The sequence below is a fragment of the Aethalodelphis obliquidens genome, unplaced genomic scaffold, assembly GCF_003676395.1.
Source record: "Aethalodelphis obliquidens isolate GAN/ISIS:26980383/991018 unplaced genomic scaffold, ASM367639v1 scaffold76, whole genome shotgun sequence".
Lineage (NCBI taxonomy): Eukaryota > Metazoa > Chordata > Mammalia > Artiodactyla > Delphinidae > Aethalodelphis > Aethalodelphis obliquidens.
Genome location: NW_020838020.1, coordinates 1,361,579 through 1,372,036, shown reverse-complemented (window position 1 = coordinate 1,372,036; position 10,458 = coordinate 1,361,579). Strand labels below are relative to the sequence as shown.

The window sequence follows — 10,458 nt, the reverse complement described above, 5'->3', positions numbered from 1 at the left end:
CCAGCTTCCTGCTGTATTGAGAAGAAACACCTTTGTTGAGTTGTGGATATTTTACTAGTTGTAGTTTGTAGGGGATAGAGAAAGGTATTTTTTCACTTTGCCATATTGCTGACATCCTGTCTTCTTTTAAATTGATTTTTTTTTCATATTTTCAAAATGGTAATTAGGTATTACCAAATAAAGTAATAAACAGCTCTTAACTCAGAGTGCAAATGAAAGCACCTTATTATTTTAAAGGTGCAAAAGCAAGAAAATACAACATAAACTTATCCACATTTTTAAGTAGTCATCTGTGTGATAGGTAAATGCCATTTAAAAACATTTTCAATAGAAAAATGATTTGTAAATCAGTTTACAGAAGATCGAAAAAATCAATTTTTAATACTAACCTTAACTATAAATAACTAAAAAGAAAATTGTCCTCTCTTCTCTTTTTGCTTCAACATTTATGTGTTTTGCTCTTTGCCTTTGGGAGAAAATATTGCGCTGTAAGGCTGCCATCTTTTGGGGTGAGGACAAAATTCAAGATCTTCTTTAATGTAACCTCTTTCCATGCAAGTCTGAGTGGAAGGAAAACCAACTTCCCAGAAATTCTCCTGTGTGTTGGGTGGAATGTAGCAAAATCGGGGTCCAGCAGGAAGCCAACTTCTTTCCTCTTTCTTCTGCTGGAAAATCTGCATAATAAAATTTCACATTCTTTACATGTGTGTCCAAGCAATTTTCTTCTCTCTTTTTTCCGATCCACCTCAATATGAGGAAAATTTTGTAAGCTAGTTTCTCTTTCATCATCTTTAAAATATGGCTCAACAAATGCTTTCTGTTTGACTTTATCTTGTTTATCACTACAAGTGTTTGATTTTTTTGTAGTAGCTGACAACACCTTCTCTTCATCTGCTACTTGGGGGAAGTCCACCAAACAGGATTCATATTTTTCATGTGTAGTCCGATCAAACATATCTTGCAAGCTATCATTCATTTTTCTTTCTCCATTTGGACTTTTTTCTCCCTTCTGCTCTGCTTCTTCAGTTTTAAAAACATAGTTTCACTAACCAGTGTACAGTCCATGTCCACTGTCTCTCCTCCAGCTAATCCTGACTGACTTCCATTCTTTATATCTGCTACAGTAATATCCATTTTATACTGAGAAAGGTCTGCTCTTGGATCTATACTCCACTGGATATTTTCAAAGAATACATCTTGGTTGTTTGTGGAGACTTTATTTTAGCAATTCTACATGGATTTAACAGAAGAACTGGTTCAAATTCACATGCTTCAAGGATTGACCCGGTTTTTATTTTTATAGGCTCATGAGAACCAGCAGCCTTCATGTCATCAAAAAGATTCTCTGTCTCTAAACTTTCACGTGGATGCAGAAGGATTCTAAAGATAGGATTTTCTTCCTTTATTTGTAACAGTGTTTTATTATCTGGAGATTTACTCAAGGACTGGAAAAGAGACTCCGGTAAACAGGGCTCTTTTGGTTTAACCCACAGCTCCTACTCAAGGCCTTACAGCTTGAGAAAGAGCCCTTTGGAACAGGCTTCAAAACTTCATAGAGAGTCACTTGCCTAAATCTGAGTTTAGAGTTCTCACTTCCTTGGCTTTTCTCTTGACACTGAATAGCTGAAAATCGATCAGACAGATCCAGAGGTTTATCCATCACATAGTCTCCATTCATGGAAGAACAATTATCCATTGCAAAAAGAAAAGCATTTTCTTTATCAAAGGAGGTTTGGGGGCAGCTTATTTCATCTTCACTTTCTTCCCCAATTTTCTTCCTTTTAGCTCTGCCTCCCAATGATTTCAGGGGTACTACATGCTTATCTTTATCAGTAGCAGTATCTTTAGTGTGATCAATACTATCCTGTTCACTTAGGGGTTCACTTGTATTTCTATTTATAAGCATCTGCTTATTAGAAGATGACTGGTTAGTGATCTTGTTTACTTCAGCTCCAAGATTATGATGTGTGAAAAGAGCACCATCTTCAGATTTTGATCTAGGTTTCTCTAATTTATAATTAGAAGTGTTGCTGAAAGGCACTGTTTTCAGATTTTTGTTTTGTTTTCTTTTGTTTTTTGTTTTTTTCTCCAGTCTCTAAAAGAGAAGGGGAAAAAAAAAACTTATATTCAAACCTAAACTACTTTTTACATTAGAGGTAGCTCCAAGTACAGGAGATGATACCTGAGTGGTCAATTCTTCTTGAGGAGGAGTCTTTGAATTAGAATCTGAAAATGTTAAACTATCTTCACCATTTCTTCTAGATTCCTCAAAATGTCTTTTTTTTTTTTTTTTTTTTGGTGATCTCATTCCAGGCAGTGGTAGAGCTCATCACCAAGAGGGTTCCTAGGGCCTCAAGATTCAGATTCATCTTGAACACTAAGTCCAAGTATTTCAGAAATAACTGTAGCTAAATTATCAGGAGAATAACTGATTTTTCCATATGATTTAGCCATTGGAGCTCGACTCTGATCACAAGTGTTGGTCACTAGAATTTCACTTTCATTAGGTTTATGTTGTGGATGAGTTGAAGACTTTGGTACTTTTTTCAATTCATGTGCACACGCAGAATGCTCCAGTTTAGTATGTGTTTGTTCTACGTGTTGAACACCGAGGTTTTCCTTTCTTCGTAGCCAGTTAGCACCAGAAAATGAAAACGTTGTTATTGGTGAATCTGGAATAATACCTTCCTCAGATTTAAGATCAGTTGCTTGATGTGGTTGATCATTCTCAATTTTCTGCTGCAGCTATTCAGAAAACATTTTACTTTCTTCCTGTAGGTATGCTTTTCATTCATAAGCTCTGTGATAACTTTAAGATTCTGCTGTCAAATATTTTCAAACTCTTGTTGTTTCTTCTGCTTATGTTCTTCAGTTATTGCACAGCAATCACATAATCCTGCTCTTAATTGATATTCTAAAACTTTAATGGTTTCATGAAGAACTTTCTGTTGCTCTCTCAGCTGTTGATTTTTGGTGAAGAATTCTTCTAGTCTTTGTGCATCTAAAATTAATTCCTTTTTCAGTTTGGTTACTTTTACTTGTAAACCTTGTACTTCTTTATCATGATACTCCTTTAGTTTTGTCCAAAGATCCTTAAAGTCATTAGATACATCTGGGTTTCCACAACTGCTTCCTGAGACAGTCATTTTGCTTAATATGCTCCACACTTCTACTGCTTAATGTTTTCTGCCCTTTTCTGTTACATTATATACGTCTGAAGTTGTCTTTGGCCAGTTTAAATGCAGCTTGGAAGATTGCCTCGAGATTCTTAAAAGCCCCAGCACAGAAGCAGGCACACTCTGAGGCTGAGCAGAGAAGGCCGTTTGCTTTTCTCCTTGTTTGCCATTTGCTTTCCTCCTAGTTCCATCACTAATCGGCCAAACTGCCAGTGGTCAAGTCTCCCCCTCAGAACAGCCCAGCCGGGCTTTTCAGGGCTAGGGGAGGGCCCTAAACTGATTGCTGATAAACATTAACTTAAAAAGAACACCACAGTCAATCCGAGATTTTATTCTCATACAATAAATATGCCTTAGAGGATATTGGCAATACTAAAGCCTGTTTTGCTTTTGGTTTTATCTCCTCATTTTAATGACTTATATCATTAATGAAAAGCTTTTTCCTCCAAAATAATATATATATATATATAAAATACAATATATAATATATTTATATATATATATATATATATTACATATAAAATAATTTGCACTTTCCCTTCCCTTTCAGCATAACAGACTCATCTTCAGTATATGGCAGGTAAGATTGGAAGAGTGGAAGAAACATAATGAGGAAAAGCAGAGTAAATAAGCTTGTGAGTACAAATTTGCAGCCAATTTTTAATGAAGATTCTGTGTCTTTCTGTGGTGATTTATGACCATAAAACCCATAAATCCAGAAAGGTGTATTTTACTACCATTTTAACCTTGTAGCCCTTCCTATGTCCAGATAAATACCAAAAGTATATAAAATATACAAAAGTATATATAATATACAAAAATATATGACATATCCCCCCCCCAAAATAAGAGACAGTAGCTTACTGCAGCGTGTCTCCTTTTCATTGATATTCAGTCTACATAGGCAAACGTTTGCTTAATCCTGGAGCATCTGAGTCTGCAGACTCTTCATGCTTGGGTGTAAAGGAATCCTGGAAAGCTTCCTCCCTAAAATGCAACATATAAGTTCCTAAAACTTTTAAACAAAAAATATAACAATAAAAGCAAAAACATAATTTAAAAAACATATTCTGAGAAATATATTAATGTATTCATGTTAATAAAAATTTGTATTTTTAGAGACTTATATGAGTTTATTATACCAGAATTCATGTACTGGATTTCTAGCTTCTTAATTTATGACCTTGACTTCATTACTTTGTTACGTCATTCATCTGAGCTAGATTTCTTTATTATATAAAAAAGGAATACAAGCTACCTTATAGGTTTACAGTGAGTGTTGAATGAGACAGAACAATTCCTAGCACATAGAAACTGTTCAATATGTATAGTTTGTTATTGACATTGTAATTACTAATAATAATACTGGTAGCAGCTGTAGTAGAGTGGAAATAACAATTGTTATTTTGGTTACTTTTCAATTTTTGCTTGGTCATAGAGGTATCTGTCCAAAATTATTCTTAGATAATTGCAAAATTCTCATATCATTTAGAATCAGCTGCCCACACTGTTTTAAAAAATTGAAGCAAAAAATAGTATTAACATTCATGAAAATAGATTTCAGTGAATTGATTCCTATTTGTTAGCTCAAAAAAGCATATTAGTATATAGTGACATTTTATGCTTGCCACAAATGGCATCCAGAAAACAGCTGTAATATTTGGATCTCCAAATGTGCCACATTGTAACTTCAAGGACTAAGCTAACTCTGAAAATTTTAAACAGACTCAGTTAGAGAAAAGCAATTATCTTGTTTTCAATTCAAGTTAATTTTGCTATGTATTTCTTTTTGATGGCAAAAAACATTGCAGTTCATAAGCAATATTTAAAACTTTGTTTAAAATCTCTTAACATTCAAGATGCTGACAGTGGAGACAAAATATGTGTCACATAGAAATATTTTTGTGATTTTTTTTCACAAAAGATTAAATCAGTTAAGTCCTATAAATTATAACAGTATGTTTTCAATAGTTTAATGCATATTGAAATCTATTATCAAAAAATGCATGATCTGTGCATTTTAAGCAAACAAGTTATATGCCACATATGAATAGCAAATGAGAAAATACTCTGAGGACTAAAGTTTACTAAGAGTAACTTTTGTGTGGAATGTTTTGAGATATAAATAAGGAAATATAGTTTCCTATATATGATCGTAAAACTGAAAATATTTCTGCTATCATCATTTCCAGCTTCATTAATTTACTTTATGAGCTTTATTTGATGTTCTGCTCTATTCTGAGCCTAAGAACTTATAGTGTGGAATAATAATACATATTTTCTCCCTCACATACTGTTCTTGAGGTATTACTAATTCCCACAATTGTATTACATGAAAAAAGTGAGAGGCAAAGACATGCCCTGTCCTCATTGTTGTAAAAGCAAGTAAAAATGGTTATTCTAGCTCCATATAATTAATGAAAAAAAATAGATGCAAAGTTCTAAGAGAGCATAAAGCAATTCTTATTCAGACAGAGGTTGCATATTTAATTTTATTTTTTCATTTACAACATTCAAATATTTTAGTTTCATTGTAATAATTGTTTCCTATCTGTCAATGGACAATGATTTTTAATGGGATCATTATGCCATTACAATAAATACAGTAAACTGGAATGTTGAAATTATATTTTTAATGCTGGTTTTAAAAATTTATCTGACTCAGTTAAGAGGAGGCTATGCTCGTATATACATATTAATAAGATAGAAAGGACAGATTCATTTATTAAATAAATCATATTTTTAAGAGAAGAGCTACTCATGAATGGAATGATTTAATCCACATGATTAGTAACTTTCTTTGATATTTTTAGAGAAATAGTATTCACTCACTTTTCATTTTTTTCCAACAAGTATTTATTGAATATTTCCTTGAGTTTGGCATTATTAGCAGTGCTTTTGGTATAGCAATTAATAAAACAAACGTTGTTGATTCTCTCTATACCTGCTTGCATCCAATTCTCAATGAGATCCAAGACTCAACTCAGTTTAAGAACTGCTATCATAATAAAATATTTCTAACCAGTATTTTCCAAAATGAAATGAGAGGCAAAAAAAAAAAAAAAAAAAAAAAAGATCAAATATTTGGGCAAAGTTCAATTATCCTACTATTTTTATATTGTTATAAAAATAGTTATATGTTATAGTTATATGTTATAAATATAGCTTATATTGTTTATAGCTAAATTTGTTAATTTGGTGAAATAGCTAAATTAATATTTTATGATTTAATTTGCTACTGAATGGCTTTGACAGAAACATGATAAGTTTATCATTTACTATGTAATTTTCATTATGCTATTTTTTTTTCTATCAAGAATTACTGTTTGCTTCGACAGAGAACTGGGAAAGGCAAAAAGGTGATAGCATTTGGAGAAATTAAGCGTGCCATCTGTTTGGATGAGGATGCAAATAATTACAAACATTGGGGGCTTCAACACTCCAGGCAAAACTGAATTCACATTTGTTTTCTTTTCGGAAAATAAGTTTCTATTTTTGCTTGTATTCCTTTGTAATTAGTTAACTTAGTAACAATTTTTAAAGGAAATGAAGTTATTCTGTATTAACAAAGGTAGATTTCTACAGTATATATACAAATCTGTTAAATATACCATTTTCCCTAAGATATCTGACAATTTCTGCACCTCTATCTGAAAAAAAAAAAAAAGTGCCAAAATGATAAACTGCCAAGTTGAGAGACTTAATTAAGGAAAATTTATACCAATTTAATTGCTTCTGATCTCATATTTTTATATTAATTAATTACCTCTGCTTTAGGCAAAATAAAGAGAACTGAAGTGAGTGGAAGAAGAATTAATCAAATTCCAGTAAAGTTACTTGCTTGTTACTCTTATAAAATATATTTGGGAGAAGAAAATGAATCCTTGGGCTAGACTCAATTTTGAAAATAAGTTGCAAATTCTCATACGATTTTTTTTTCCACCTGAGAAAAGGTTTTTAATTCTCATTTCTTCATATCCTGACTCCATTTCCTCTCTTATTCCCAGATGTCATTATGCATTTAATTTTTCTTTTTTTTTTTTTACATCTTTATTGGAGTATAATTGCTTTACAATGTTGTGCCAGTTTCTGATTTATAACACAGTAAATCAGTTATACATATACGTGTTTCCATATCTCTTCCCTCTTGCATCTCCCTCTCTCCCACCTTCTCTATCACACACTTCTAGGTGGTCACAAAGCACAGAGTTGATCTCCCTGTGCTATGGGGCTGCTTCCCACTAGCTATCTATTTTACGTTTGGTAGTGTATATATGTCTATGCCACTCTCTCACTTTCTCACAGCTTACCCTTCACCCTCCCCATATCCTCAAGTCCATTCTCTAGGACGTCTGTCTCTTTATTCCTGTTTTACCCCTAGGTTCTTCATGACATATTTTTTTTCTTTCCTTAGATTCCATATATATGTGTTAGCATACGGTATTTGTCTTTCTCTTTCTGACTTACTTCACTCTGTATGACAGACTCTAGGTCCATCCACTTCACTACAAATAACTCAATTTCGTTTCTTTTTATGGCTGAGTAATGTTCCATTGTATATATGTGTCACATCTTCTTAATCCATTCATCCAATGATGGACACTTAGGTTGTTTCCATCTCTTGGCTATTGTAAATAGAGCTGCAATGAACATTTTGGTAAATGACTATTTTTGAATTATGGTTTTCTCAGGGTATATGCCCAGTAGTGGGATTACTGGGTCATATGGTAGTTCTATTTGTAGTTTTTTAAGGAACCTCCACACTGTTCCCCATAGTGGCTGTGTATCAATTTACATTCCCACCAGCTGTGCAAGAATGTTCCCTTTTCTCCACACCCTCTCCAGCATTTATTGTTTCTAGATATTTTGTTGATGGCCATTCTGACTGGAGTGAGATGATATCTCATAGTAATTTTGATTTGCATTTCTCTAATGCTTAATGATGTTGAGCATTCTTTCATGTGTTTGCTTGCAATCTGTATATCTTCTTTGGAGAAATGTCTATGTAGGTCTTCTGCCCATTTTTGGATTGGGTTCTTTGTTTTTTTCTTATTGAGCTGCATGAGATGCTTGAAATTTAGGAGACTAATCCTTTGTCAGTTGCTCCATTTGCAAATATTTTCTCCCATTCTGAGGGTTGTCTTTTGGTCTTGTTTATGGTTTCCTTTGCTGTGCAAAAGCTTTGACGTTTCATTGGGTCCCATTTGTTTATTTTTGTTTTTATTTCCATTACTCTAGGAGGTGGGTCAGAAAGGATCTTGCTGTGATTTATGTCATAGAGTGTTCTGCCTATGTTTTCCTCTAAGAGTTTGATAGTTTCTGGCCTTACATTTAGGTCTTTAATCCATTTTGAACTTATTTTTGTATATGGTGTTAGGGAGTGTTCTAGTCCCATAATTTTACATATACCTGTCCAGTTTTCCCAGCACCACTTATTGAAGAGCTGTCCTTTCTCTACTGTACATTCCTGCCTCCTTTATCAAAGATAAGTTTACCATATGTGCATGGGTTTATCTCGGGGCTTTCTACCCTGTTCCATTGATCTATATTTCTGTTTTTGTGCAAGTACCATACTGTCTTGATTACTGTACCTTTGTAGTATAGTCTGAAGTCAGGGAGCCTGATTCTTCCAGCTCCATTTTCTGTTCTCAAGCTTGCTTTGGCTATTCAGTGTCTTTTATGTTTCCATACAAATTGTGAAATTTTTTGTTCTAGTTCTGTGGAAAATGCCAGTGGTAGTTTCATAGGGATTGCATTGAATCTGTAGATTACTTTGGGTAGTAGAGTCATTTTCACAATGTTGATTCTTCCAATCCAAGAACACAGTATATCTCTCCACCTATTTGTATCATCTTTAATTTATTTCATCAGTGTCTTATAAATTTCTGCATACAGGTCTTTTGTCTCCTTAGGTAGGTTTATTCCTAGATACTTTATTCTTTTTTGTTGCAATGGTAAATGGGAGTGTTTCCTTGATTTCACTTTCAGATTTTTCATCATTAGTGTATAGGAATGCCAGATATTTCTGTGCATTAATTTTGTATCCTGCTACTTTCCCAAATTCTTTGATTAGCTCTAGTAGTTTTCTGGTAGCATCTTTAGGATATTCTATGTATAATATCATGTCATCCGCAAACAGTGACAGCTTTACTTCTTCTTTTCCGATTTGGATTCCTTTTATTTCCTTTTCTTCTCTGATTGCTGTGGCTAAAACTTCCAAAACTATGTTGAATAAGAGTGGTAAGAGTGAGCAACCTCGTCCTGTTCCTGATCTTAGTGGAAATGGTTTCAGTTTTTCACCATTGAGGACAATGTTGGCTGTAGGTTTGTCACATATGGCCTTTATTATGTTGAGGAAAGTTCCCTCTATGCCTACTTTCTGCAGGGGTTTTATCATAAATGGGTGTTGAATTTTGTCAAAAGCTTTCTCTGCATCTATTGAGATGATCATAAGGTTTTTATCCTTCAATTTGTTAATATGGTGTATCACGTTGATTGTTTTGCATATATTGAAGAATCCTTGCATTCCTGGAATAAACCCCACTTGATCATGGTGTATGATCCTTTTAATGTGCTATTGGATTCTCTTTGGTAGTCTTTTGTTGAGGATTTTTGCATCTATGTTCATCAGTGATATTGGCCTGTAGTTTTCTTTCTTTGTGACACCTTTGTCTGGTTTTGGTATCAGGGTGATGGTGGCCTTATAGAAAGACTTTGGGAGTGTTCATCCCTCTGCTATATTTTGGAAGAATTTGAGAAGGATAAGTGTTAGCTCTTCTCTAAATGTTTGATAGAATTCGCCTGTGAAGCCATCTGGTCCTGAGCTTTCATTTGTTGGAAGATTTTTAATCACAGGTTCAATTTCAGGGCTTGTGATTGGTCTGTTCATATTTTCTATTTCTTCCTGGTTCAGTCTTGACAGGTTGTGCATTTTTAACAGTTTGTCCATTTCTTCCTGGTTGTCCATTTTATTGGCATAGAGTTGCTTGTAGCAATCTCTCATGATCTTTTGTATTTCTGCAATGTCAGTTGTTACTTCTCCTTTTTCATTTCGAATTCTATTGATTTGAATCTTCTTCCTTTTTTCCTTGATGAGTCTGGCTAATGGTTTATCAATTTTGTTTATCTTCTCAAAGAACCAGCTATTAGTTTTATGGATCTTTGCTATTGTTTTCTTCATTTCTTTTTCATTTATTTCTGATCTGATCTTTATGATTTCTTTCCTTCTGCTAACTTTGGGCTTTTCTCTTCTTCTTTCTCGTGCAAGGTTATGTTGTTTATT

General features: G+C 33.5%; 1 pseudogene; it reads right to left on the bottom strand.

The window, feature by feature from the left end:
* Positions 1 to 446: 446 nt before the first annotated feature.
* Positions 447 to 3,146, bottom strand: LOC113612402 (DNA endonuclease RBBP8-like; annotated as a pseudogene).
* Positions 3,147 to 10,458: the final 7,312 nt, after the last annotated feature.